General features: G+C 43.4%; 1 protein-coding gene across 1 annotated transcript in view; it reads right to left on the bottom strand.

The window, feature by feature from the left end:
* Positions 1 to 11,396, bottom strand: part of LOC130871600 (transmembrane protein 45A-like) — a 90,224-nt gene extending 78,828 nt beyond the window's left edge. Inside the window, exon 1 of the mRNA XM_057765084.1 lies at positions 11,011 to 11,396. The gene's annotated coding sequence lies outside the window, so the exon portion shown is untranslated. The remainder of the gene's footprint in view (positions 1 to 11,010) is intronic.
* Positions 11,397 to 12,518: the final 1,122 nt, after the last annotated feature.

The raw sequence follows: 12,518 nt of genomic DNA, 5'->3' as shown, positions 1-12,518 counted from the left end.
CAAAAAAATATCAGTGTCCTCCTGTGTCTTATCAGATCACCACGGATTAAAGTTAGAAGGCAACAACAATGCTACCCCCAAAAAGCCAACAAACTCATGGAAACTGAACAGTCAACTACTGAACCACACCTGGGTCAAGAAAGAAATTAAGAAAGAAATTAAAGTCTTCCTTGAATTTAATGAAAATAAAGAGACAACATACTCAAACCTATGGGACACGATGAAAGCAGTGCTCAGAGGAAAGTTCATAGCACTAAGTGCCCACTTAAAGAAAACGGAGAAAGCGTACACTGGGGACTTAACAGCACACCTGAAAACTCTAGAAAAAAAAGAAGCAGAAGCACCCAGGAGGAGTAGAAGACTGGAAATAATCAAACTGAGGGCAGAAATCAACAAAATAGAAGCACAGAAAACAGTCCAAAGAATTAATGAAACAAAAAGTTGGTTCTTGGAGAAAATCAACAAGATCGACAAACCCCTATCCAAACTAATTAAACGACAGAGAGAGAACACGCAAATAAATAAGATCAGAAATGAAAAGGGGGACATAACCACAGACAGAGAGGAAATTCAGAGAATCATTAGATCTTACTACAAAAGCCTGTATGCCACAAAACTGGAAAATGCAAAAGAAATGGACATTTTTTTGGATAAGTACCATATACCAAAGCTAAACCAAGAACAGGTGAACGATCTAAATAGACCCGTTAGTCTCAAAGAATTAGAAACGGTTATCAAAAATCTCCCTTCCAAAAAAAGCCCAGGACCAGATGGTTTCAATGCAGAATTCTACCAGGACTTCCAAGAAGAGCTAATACCTATACTTCTTAATGTATTTCACAATATAGAAACAGAAGAGTCATTGCCAAATTCCTTTTATGAAGCTACAGTTACCCTGATACCAAAACCACACAAAGACCCAACCAAGAAAGAGAATTACAGGCCTATCTCACTCATGAACATTGATGCAAAAATCCTTAATAAAATACTGGCAAACCGAATCCAAGAACACATCAGAAAAATTATCCATTATGATCAAGTAGGCTTCATCCCAGAGATGCAGGGCTGGTTCAACATACGCAAATCTATCAATGTAATCCATCATATAAATAAACTGAAAGAAAAAAACCATATGATCATTTCATTAAATGCTGAAAAAGCATTCGACAAAATTCAACACCCCTTTATGATGAAGGTCTTGGAGAGATTCGGGATAAAAGGGTCATACCTAAATATAATAAAAGCTATTTACAGCAAGCCGACAGCCAACATTAAATTAAATGGAGAAAAACTCAAAGCCATCCCACTAAAATCAGGAACACGACAAGGATGTCCACTCTCTCCATACCTCTTCAATATAGTGCTTGAAGTTCTAGCAATAGCAATAAGACAACATAAGGGGATCAAGGGGATTCGTATTGGAAAGGAAGAAGTTAAGCTTTCGTTATTTGCACATGATATGATAGTATACATAAGCGACCCCAAAAACTCTACCAAAGAACTCCTACAGCTGATAAACACCTTTGGGAATGTGGCAGGATACAAGATCAACTCCAAAAAATCAGTTGCCTTCCTATACACAAAGGATAAGGAAGCAGAGAGGGAAATCAGAGAAGCATCACCTTTCACGATAGCCACAAATAGCATAAAATATCTTGGGGTAACTCTAACTAAGGAAGTGAAAGATCTATTTGACAAGAACTTTAAGTCTTTGATGAAAGAAATCGATGAGGACACCAGAAAATGGAAGGATCTCCCTTGCTCTTGGATTGGGAGGATCAACATAGTAAAAATGGCAATTCTACCAAAAGCAATCTATAGATTCAACGCAATCCCCATCAAAATCCCATCAAAATTCTTCACAGATCTGGAAAAGACAATAATCAACTTTATATGGAAAAACAAAAAAACCCAGGATAGCCAAAACAATCTTATACAATAAAGGATTGTCTGGAGGCATTACCATCCCTGACTTCTGTAGGGATATAGCCCCACCCATTGGGGGCGTGTTCGCCTCGGGCTAATGTTTATGGATAAATCTGCCTGGCGTGATCCCAGCAGCCCTTTTTTTTCTTTTGCTCCGCTTTTCGCTTTTCCTGTGCTCCGCAGGAACCTGTGGTCCTGTAAGTCTATTTCCTTATTAAAGCTGTATATATCTATATAATCTATCTGCATTCATTTGCGCCGCCACAGACTTCAAACTCTATTACAGAGCTACAGTATTGAAAACAGCTTGGTATTGGCATAGAAACAGAGAAGTCGACCAATGGAATTGAATAGAAGACCCTAGCTTTAACCCACAAACCTATGAACACCTGATTTTTGATAAAGGAGCTAAAAGTATACAATGGAAAAAAGAGAGCATCTTTAACAAGTGGTGCTGGCAAAACTGGATGTCAGCCTGTAGAAGAATGAAAATAGATCCATATCTATCACCATGCTCAAAACTCAAGTCCAAATGGATTAAAGACCTCAATATCAGTCCGAACACACTGAACCTGATAGAAGAGAAAGTGGGAAGTACTCTACAACACATGGGCACAGGAGACCACTTCCTACGTACAACCCCAGCAGCACAGACATTAAGGGCATCATTGAATAAATGGGACCTCCTGAGACTGAGAAGCTTCTGTAAAGCAAAGGACACTGTCACTAAGACAAAAAGGCAACCCACTGACTGGGAGAAGATTTTCACCAACCCCGCAACAGACAAAGGTCTCATCTCCAAAATATATAGAGAACTCAAGAAAGTAGACCGTAAAGGGCTAATCCACCCAATTAAAAACTGGGGCACTGAGCTGAACAGAGAATTCTCAACAGAAAAAGTTCGAATGGCCAAAAGACATTTAAGGTCATGCTCAACTTCCTTAGTGATCAGGGAAATGCAAATCAAGACAACTTAAGATACCATCTTACACCTGTCAGAATGGCTTAAATAAAAAACACCAATGATAGCTTTTGCTGGAGAGGTTGTGGAGAAAGGGGTACACTCATCCATTGCTGGTGGGAATGCAAACTTGTGCAACCACTTTGGAAAACAGTGTGGCGGTTTCTCAGGAATTTCGGGATCCACCTACCCCTGGACCCAGCAATACCACTCTTGGGAATATACCCAAGAAATCATACAACAAAAGTATATGCTCACCTATGTTCATAGCAGCATTGTTTGTAATAGCCAGAACCTGGAAACAACCTAGATGCCCTTCAATGGAAGAATGGATGAAGAAAGCATGGAATATATACGTATTAGAGTACTACTCAGCAGTAAAAAACAATGACTTCCTGAATTTTGCAGGCAAATGGACAGAAATAGCAAACACTCATCTGAGTGAGGTGAGCCAGACCCAAAAAGAGGAACATGGGATGTACTCACTCATATTTGGTTTCTAGCCATGAATAGGGGACGTTGAGCTTATTATGCGTGATCCTAGAGAAGCTAATTAAGAAGGTGAACCCAAAGAAAAACATTTAGGCGATGAAAGGAGACAGAGACAAAGACCCACATTGGAGCACCGGACTGAAATCTCAAGGTCCAAATCAAGAGCAGGAGACAGAGCACTAGCAAGGAACTCAGGACCGCGAGGGGTGCACCCACACACTGAGACAATGGAGATGTTCTATCAGGAACTCACCAAGGCCAGCTGGCCTGGGTCTGAAAAAGCATGGGATAAAACCGGACTTGCTGAACATAATGGACAATGAGGACTACTGAGAACTCAAGAACAATGGCAATGGGTTTTTGATCCTACTGTACGTACTGGCTTTGTGGGAGCCTAGGCAGTTTGGATGCTCACCTTACTAGACCTGGATGGAGGTGGGTGGTCCTTGGACTTCCCACAGGGCGGGGAACCCGGATTACTCTTAGGGATGATGAGGGAGGGGGACTTGATGGGGGAAGGGGAGGGAAATGGGACTTTGTGGCGGGGAGAAGGCAGAAATCTTTAATAAATAAATTAATTAATTAATTTAAAAAAATCACAACAACCAGCAGGGTACAATAACCCTTATGGCACAGTACTGGCACACATACCTTGGTAGTAATAGATAGCTCTTTAATAGGACTGAAGACCTGCTCAACAAGAGGGAAATAATGCTGGAAATGTTACTGGAAACATAGCCAACTATCCAGAGCTAATGAAGTCAGGAACTGTGAAGGAGAAGCTACAACAGCCACTTAATTAAATCAGCATGGTCCCTAACTGTATTCTAAAATATGTGTCCTTCTACCTACAGACATGTGCTGTCCTCGTTCCCTCAACTCCCCCCCCCCCATCAAGGAAACTTCTGTTTGCAATAGAAGGAGACCACTGAAGAAAACCACAACCAATGAGATACAGCGTTGCGGAGCCCAGTCTCAATGGATACAAAACAACTCCTGCACCTCAGGCTCAGAAGAGGGGATGGAAATGTTATAAGAGCCAAAGGAACAGGGAGTTAGCTGTCAGATTGTATCATCTCAAAGTGCCTGAAGCTACACCCATCAAGTTTCAACAACTTGACTGCCTAAGCACCAGCTGAGCAATGGTGACTACAAAGACATGGTGTTGTGAACTGAGGAAGGCTCAGGAGGCCTCAGCCCCACACAAGGAATGCTGAGGGTGGAGAAAGCCTTCCCCAGGGAAGAACAAACCAAATCATTGTCCAAACCAAATGTCGGCCCTAAAATTATATTCCTACAGGTAACTCTACACAGAACGACCAAGTTGTATTTATGTATTTAGAAACACACACAGGTAACAACAGTTAAAGCAAAACAGACACCATGAGATTGAAAGAGAGTGAGGTGGGGGTTACTTATTTGAAGGAACTCAAGGGAGAAATGGTGTGATTCTATTATAATCTCAGAAAAGAAAAGAAAAATTGTAGATACAGAAACAAAGCCAGATGAGCGACCCAGCCTTCTTAGGACAGGGAGAACATCTGGCTTTATCTCAAATGAAATTCAAAGTATGGGGTCTAAGAAGGAGAAAGGGTGTGTTTTATTTGCACTACTTGTTTGTTTGTCTGTTTGCACATTCTGTCTGGATGCCTTGCGGTCTTTTCATGAAGTCAGTAGTGAAAGCGTCATTTAAATTGGTCTGTAGACCAGTCTGGTCTGCAAAAGAGTGTATTGCCACTTTTGTGAAATACAGAAACTGAAAGGAAATGTATAGGAAGAATCTAAATATTTTTAAGTTATTTGAAATAAAAGAAAAATTTAAGCAGAATGTTCCTTTTATTTTTAATTTTTACAGGGCAAAAATAGGCTGCAAATACCTGAGGAACAAAATCCAAATGGTCTTTTACAGATACTCTGAGATCCACTTACAGTGATTTAGGCAAAGAGTGATGGATGTTTAACCAAAAGAGGTGGATCAGGCCCCAAAAAGACAATTATGTTACTATCCTGGGATCCCAGGACACTGAGAAAGAGATCTGGGAAATCAAGATAAAGAGGTAGGTGTAGCAGGAATGCCTGGAATGCCTGTGCCCACACTGGATGTGAATTTAGCCACACCCTGGAAAGTGACAAGCAATGAGAGAATTTAGTGTTTAAGAAGAATAGTATACAAGCCACGCGGTTGTGTCGCACGCCTTTAATCCCAGCACTTGGGAGGCAGAGGCAGGTGGATCAAGGCCAGCCTGGTCTATAAGAACTAGTTCAAGGACAGAGAAACCCTGTCTCAAAAAACCAAAAAAAAGAATATAATAATATAGGTATACTACTGAGTTCTGGCACTGGAAAGAGGCAACCTTGGGTATAAATTCTCATTTCACTTTTGTATGATCTTATAAATCTTACTCTTACTCTTCTCTAGTTTCAGATACAACATCTTCAAAGTGAGGACCAGGTCTCTACCGTCTGAGGTGTTTGTTACAGTGATAGCTCGTGCCTCTTTCTGTGAAGAAAGAGCTTCATAGCAACATGGGCACACAACTGCTCGGTTCTGAAGCAAATGGTAGACAAAGCCTGACCCTACACAGCACTTCATTATCTTTCCCATAGTGAGTATTAGGAAGAGGGACAGACAAGCCCGCTTTTCTGAGGAGGAAATAAGGATGAATGTCTGTAGGAAGTCTCCCTCTTGTGCTGCAGGTGAACTCAGTATTGACTCAGCCTCTGCTCCTCGGTGAGAACAGCTCATCCAAGAAGTCACGGACACAGTAGGGGGAAAGCAGTCACCCTGCTTTTGGGCAGCTTGTCCATATGCAGGGCACTGCAAAATGGAGCTCAGAATTCAACACTAGGCTCATTAAGAAACTGGGTGAGTCTAACTTCCAAGGTACCTGCTTAAAGGTAAGACGCCACCAGGCCTCTAACCCTAATTCCTCCATCTGTCCTCAACATCTTATTTCCCACCATCCTGACTTCCTTTATCTTCAAGTAGATGTGGTCATTTTTGATAACCCTTTTTCTTCTCCACTACTAGTTTTAATATTTAAATATTCATTACTTATTACATTAAAGTACACAGGAAATAAAAACGCCTGAGTGTACTACATACTAGCAAATCTCTCCTCTTCCTATGTTGGCTTCTTATCTGCCTTTAACATATCTCTACAATCATCAATATTATGCCTAGTTTGTAAATAGAGAAAAAAATCAAATAAATGGCAGAAAAACTCCTAGTGCCTGTGTTCCTTTTTCCATATTAGGAACATCTACAGCATCTTAGAGAAACAGGCTGGTCCCAAGTGGTGATGGCTGGTTTGGGAGAAAGGCCTCATTATCTTCCAAGGTCTTCTTGAGACCTGTGAATTTCAAAGTCCACAGCAGGCTCTCTAAAGTCAAGAGCAACTTTACACCTGTGGTTCACAGGCCAACAACCTGAGAGAGGATGCAATGCAAACAAGCCCCATTAGAAAAGCTTCTCCTGGTGCCAGTGTGACCTTAGAAAAAGGACATTCTTTCATCTGAGTAGCAACATTAGTTCTCTGTGACAAGATAACGCTCACGAAATTCTGTGTGCCTCAACTGTCTGGTTGAGATGAGTATATTATATATTGTTGAGATCTTTGTTGAAGCAAAGTCAGAAGAATGTAACGAAGTCCCATTCATAACCTTTAACTAAGCTGAGAAGAGACTTCTAGCAAAGGTCTGTAAGGAGAAGACTATGAAGAGGAGGCTGTGTGCTGGCTACTCAGCTTTCTGCTACTGCCCCGCTGGGTGTGCTAGCACACACCTGTACTCCCAGCGAAGCACAATTCATAAAAACTCAGAGACAGATATTGGGGTTCAACCTGAAGATCCCAAAAGCAAAGCAGTCAGTCACTGGCCTTGACCTCAATCCAAAAACGGTGGTGATCCTGCCTCCCTCCAGGAATCTCAGAATGAGACTGTGTCTGAGAGCTATCTCCTCCCATTTTATAATTCTCTCTAGTTCTAGGATTAAGGGCGGACACCACTACCACCTGGTTTCTATGGCAAGCTAGTGTGGCTACTGGGATTAAAGGTGTTTGTCAGTGCCACCTGGTCTGTACGGCTGGTCAGTATGGCTGTTTTACTTTTTCTGATCCTCAGGCAAGCTTTATGTATTAAAATACAAATGAAATGCCACCACAGCTCAGAGTACACACTTGTTAACACACCTGTAAAAACTGAAGCTGAGGCAGTGGCTTTAGGTTCACAATTAGCTCTGTTGATTTGTGTCTTTGATGATGCCATATACATGGCAACAGCATTTAGAGGAAAGCTTCTGTTTATCTCAAGTCACGGTGCAGAAGAGGGAGAAGAGAGATCAGGGCCCCAGTAACTTGCTTCAAATGCATGTTAATATTTATTCAATCTCAGTATTTGTTTCATTTCGCTTACTAACTCACTAACTGACAAATAGGCATGGCAGGGAGAGTCTGGTGAAAAGAACAGCATATGTAGTTTCTAGCTGCTGAATATTACTGGTAAATCACTTTTGTGAAGCTCCGGGGCAGACGTAAAGCCCCCAAAGTACAGGTGCTTCTGTATCCAAAGATTTAAAGACACATCAGGGGTCTCCCAGGTCATGTTTTAATGCAAATAATCATCTGATTGACACCGGCTGACATTTATTGTCTATTTTAAATCCAGATAACACAGTGAGTTCAGTTCAGACAACACAAGAAAACAGATGTTTGGCTGCAATGAAATCCACTTAATATGCAACACAGTGTCTCCAGTCACCAAGAGGTATGGAACATAGCTCCCACACAGAGTCCTGTTGCTATTCTGGCCTCTCCGGGCAAATTTTTTCAGTTCCTCCCTGACTCCAGGGATGTCATTGTCTGGTTGACTCTGACAATCACACACTAGAACAATGAAGCCTGGCATGATGAGAGCCTGTGACACCAGGACTTGGGGAGATCCTCGGCAGGAGGATCACACATTTGAAGCTTAAGCTACATAGCAAAACCCTGCAACTAAGAAAGGAAGACTAAGTGGGGAACAAGAAAGAGAATAAAGCAGAAAGGGAGGAGGAGAGAAAAGGGGAGAGGAGGAAGAGCCAGTTTCTCAAACACCCAAGACTGTGTGGCCTAAAGGTTAAAGCTTGAAGGTTCTTGTGCTAGGCTAGACTTAGTCTATGACTGCCGCTTGTTCACTATGAATTGTGGGCAAGTATACAGTCCATTTGTGCCTCTGTCTCCTCAATAGTAAAAGCGAGGTTCTGAGTGGTGGTAGCCCTCAGAAGGTTTTTGTGAGGGCGCCATGAGCTGAACACCAGAGCACTTGCCAAATGTTAAGTGGTCAAAAATAGCACTGTGGACAACAGACTATTCCAAAGTCTATAGCTTGCCATAGAAACCAGGTGGTAGTGGTGCCCGCCCTTAATCCTAGATAAGTATATGACCACCTTAGGGGAAAGGATCCAGAAGATCATTTCATACATGATATCCCAGAGTCATACCGATTCGGCGTCTCGGCTGAGGTCAGCAGCCACACCAGAACCCAGCTCTCTGTCCATTTCATTGACAAAGCACAAGAACTCAAACCTGACTCTTTACTTAAATGCATATGATAGGGCATATCTACCTCAGTAATTGTTATGTTTAAACTTCTCAATATTAGCATAGGAATAGATGATTTTATTAGCAGGATGTTAAAGATCTCTTTTGTACACACGGGGTCTATATGAGAACAGGGCAGGGTTTTAACCATCACATTCCTGTCAAAGACTGCCAAGTAGCCCTTGTTAATGAAAACTAGCCTGGGTTAATGAAAACTAGCCCAGGGTACCAGACCACTAGAACAGAGCTGGAAGACATCACTGCGTACGTTCACAATGCCGGGTGCTGGTGAGCCATCCGGTCCTGCCCACCCCAGCTGCAGGAGGAGAGCATGTTGGACAAGCCGTGGAGACCCCAGAAATGAACCATTTCACAAACCCTCCAGCTGACAGCTGGTGTCAGCTCAGCTTACCATACCGATCTACTTCACAAACTCTGCTTCAGTGCCTGACAGCCCAAGCCCTCTTATGGCGCTTGGCCTGTCAACAGAAAGCTTATGCCAGCACCACCCTACACCCGCCCAATGCCCCCAGGATGGCTCCACACTTCCCAGCCACTGTGCTTCTCCCTTTGCTCCTAGATGCTGTCACAGCTCTGTGACTCTTAGCACCACCACACCTAAAGCAGACTGTCAAAATCCCTTCCCAGTAATGACAGCCGCTCCATGAAACCAACCTGCATTCAGATGCCCTTTTCTACCATCGGCTCTCCAGACCCTTCTACATCTAAGGCCTCCTCCACCAGTCTGTCTTTGCTATCCATTCGTGATGCCTTCCCTTTTACAGACTCATGTTGAGCCTGGCTAGCAAGTGGTCAGAACTGGATAAACCCTAGTTTCTCAAGAAGTCGGAATGGCACAGAAGATATCCATGTGCAGAAGCTGGCAAGGAGGGGAAGAAAGAGAGAAAACACAGCAAAGTCACACTATATGCCAGGCTGGCCTAACAGTTAACATATTTTAACTCAGTACTCTAGACACCATCAGTATGCAATGACTTTATTATCAACACATCACAAAGGATAATGCTGGGGGCCAGGTGGGCTGTTTCATCCTGGAGCATACTGTGAAGCTGGGACCTGATTTTGATTATCTTCTATTGCCGGTTTATAAGAATGTCCTTCTAACCCTGCATCCCCAAGTCTACTTCTATTGCTCTTCTTCCGTGGACCAAAACATACCCTACAAGTAATAATTTTTGTATCAAATCCTCGCCCACTGCTTTAAGAGCCAGAAATTAAAGACTGATTTGAGTCAGATCTCCCCCAAGAGTAAACAGCATGCAACATAACGTTGAAGTTCAAAACATCCCTGGGATGGAAGGAATTATAGAAGGGAGAAAAAAAGGGCCTTGGGCCACCCATAGCTCAGCATTTTCCAGCACCTCACTTCTAAATCATGTCATATAAACTAGAGTCATCTGTAAGTGCGCATGTGTAACAACCACTGTGGATATTAGTTTGATAGAATTACAGGTTAAATAAGTAATTACAGGATCACAGACACACAAAGTGGTCCATCACATGTTTAATTATTTTGTTAATAACCGTAAAGGAATTTAGGTTTCCCTCTTTGAAAACTGACATTTGCAATTTCAACTACATTCCAACTTAAATGAAAGATCCAGTAAGTCCTTGGTATGATTCAAGTTTTAAATAATTTGTCAAAAGTTATACTAATTCTGAATACATCAGAGTTTTCTCAGTCTTTCCATCAAAATAGTCAGGGAGGATAGTTATCATTTGAAAATGTACACAGCGTTATACAGGAACAGGAGGAGAAGGAAGGACTCACCTTTGGGATGAAGAAAGGTTTACCACAAAACGCCAGTCAAACTTCTGTTCCTAAATCTCATACTAACCACCCTTATAAATGTTAAATAGCAAACAAACAAAAACGTCCACAGAACAAAGAAAGGAGCCCGATGCCCCCGCAGCTTCTCCCTGAGTGAGACAATTTTCTCCCCTTACCAAAAGAGATCCGGAAGAAGGGCAAAAGCACAGACTAGAGATCTCAGCAGGACAAGGATGATGTCCCCTTTCTTCAGAACTTACCCAGCTTGATCCGTTCTCTCAGCACCCTACTTTCCCCACTGTGACAGTTAGGATCAGACGGCGGCTGGGTTTTTGTTGCTGTTTCTGTTCTTTGGATCGCAAAGCCCCATGAAAGTTAAACAGTGTTGAATGTGATGTGGCCTCGCCTGGCATGTGGAGTGGGGGGAGCGGGAATAAAAAGGTTCAAGCTTGGATTGCCGATTGCTTCTTGGGAAAAAAATAAATAAGTAGCAAGTGGCTAGCAGGAGGCGACGTGGGAGACGTGCCTTGCGGATGGCAGGCCGGGAAGGGGCCCACAAACTTTCTCAGCACAGCTGTCCAGATGCGCTTCATCTATTTTCCTGGCGGGGCACTGGCTTGGGCTGCGATTGGCTGGCCAGTCTCCTCCCTGGTCTCCTATTGGTGGAGCGACCCGCCACTCCTGCGGGCTCTGTCCGCCTCCGCCCACTGGGCCACTCGCATCCTAGAAAGGAACCTAGCTGGGCGCGCTGTGCAGTCGCTGATGTGGCACTGCGTGGCAGCGGGGGTCTGGGGAGGGGCAGAGGAGAGGTCGCTAGAACTCGGAATTTGCCTCTGCCCTCACCCCTTGACAGCAGGCCTTGTAAGTAGCTACGTTTAAACTAGGTGATCGCTGTCGTTTTGGGCGACAGGCAAGGCCAGCCATCAGTAGTAAGCCACCGGCATTCCCAACTGGAAGGGGTTGGAGATGCGCGCTGCCCACGCCTCCAATAGGGCGGTCCCGGCCCTCCTGAGGCTTTCGTAATCTACACTTTCTCAGGGGAGAGAAAAATAGATGTCAGTAGTCACTGTTTGGGGACAGTATTCTAGTGACGGAACTGTGAACTTTTTGCGGAAATCCAAACTCATGAGAAATGTGTTCGTTTCTGCGGGAAAATCCTGGGTGGGTGCTTGAAGGAGTGCTTGAGGTTCGTTTACGGTTGAGGTGGCTAGTACCTGCGAAGAGAGAACTCTTATTTTGGCCTGTGAGAACTGTAGAATTACACCAAGGACGTTTTGATTCTGTGGAAGCGGTTGTAGGATGGGGGGGGGGAGGGCGGGGGGGACAGAAGAGATCTGCAATCAGCAGCCACTGGAATGTGGATGTTGACAGAAACTTGATCTCTGAAATAAGAAGTCAAGGACTCCACTCAATGAGCTGAACAGCAGCCCCTGTGCCAGGCCGCTTTTACCTGCATTGTTTTGAATTCCTGCACCCACCTTATAGAGTAGATATCATCTCCATTGTCAGATAAGACCAAAACTCACACCTATCCCAGCATGCCAAGGACGTCTCTAGACGCTGTGTGCTGCATTTCTTCACTAGAGTATGTGAGTGTGTGTGTCATTTGTCACCAATGTGAAGACAAGGATTTCTTGTGAATGCCTTGTCCTTCTGTGTCTAACATTTTTGCTACAACGACTATATTCGGTGGGTTCCTGTGTTCACTATCTACTGTTATGTAACAGAGCACCGTAAAGTCGATACTTGAGGCAGCACACACATATTA

Source organism: Chionomys nivalis, chromosome 3 (assembly GCF_950005125.1).
Source record: "Chionomys nivalis chromosome 3, mChiNiv1.1, whole genome shotgun sequence".
Lineage (NCBI taxonomy): Eukaryota > Metazoa > Chordata > Mammalia > Rodentia > Cricetidae > Chionomys > Chionomys nivalis.
Note: the sequence above shows the minus strand (reverse complement) of the source record. Positions and strands in the feature narration are given on the sequence as shown.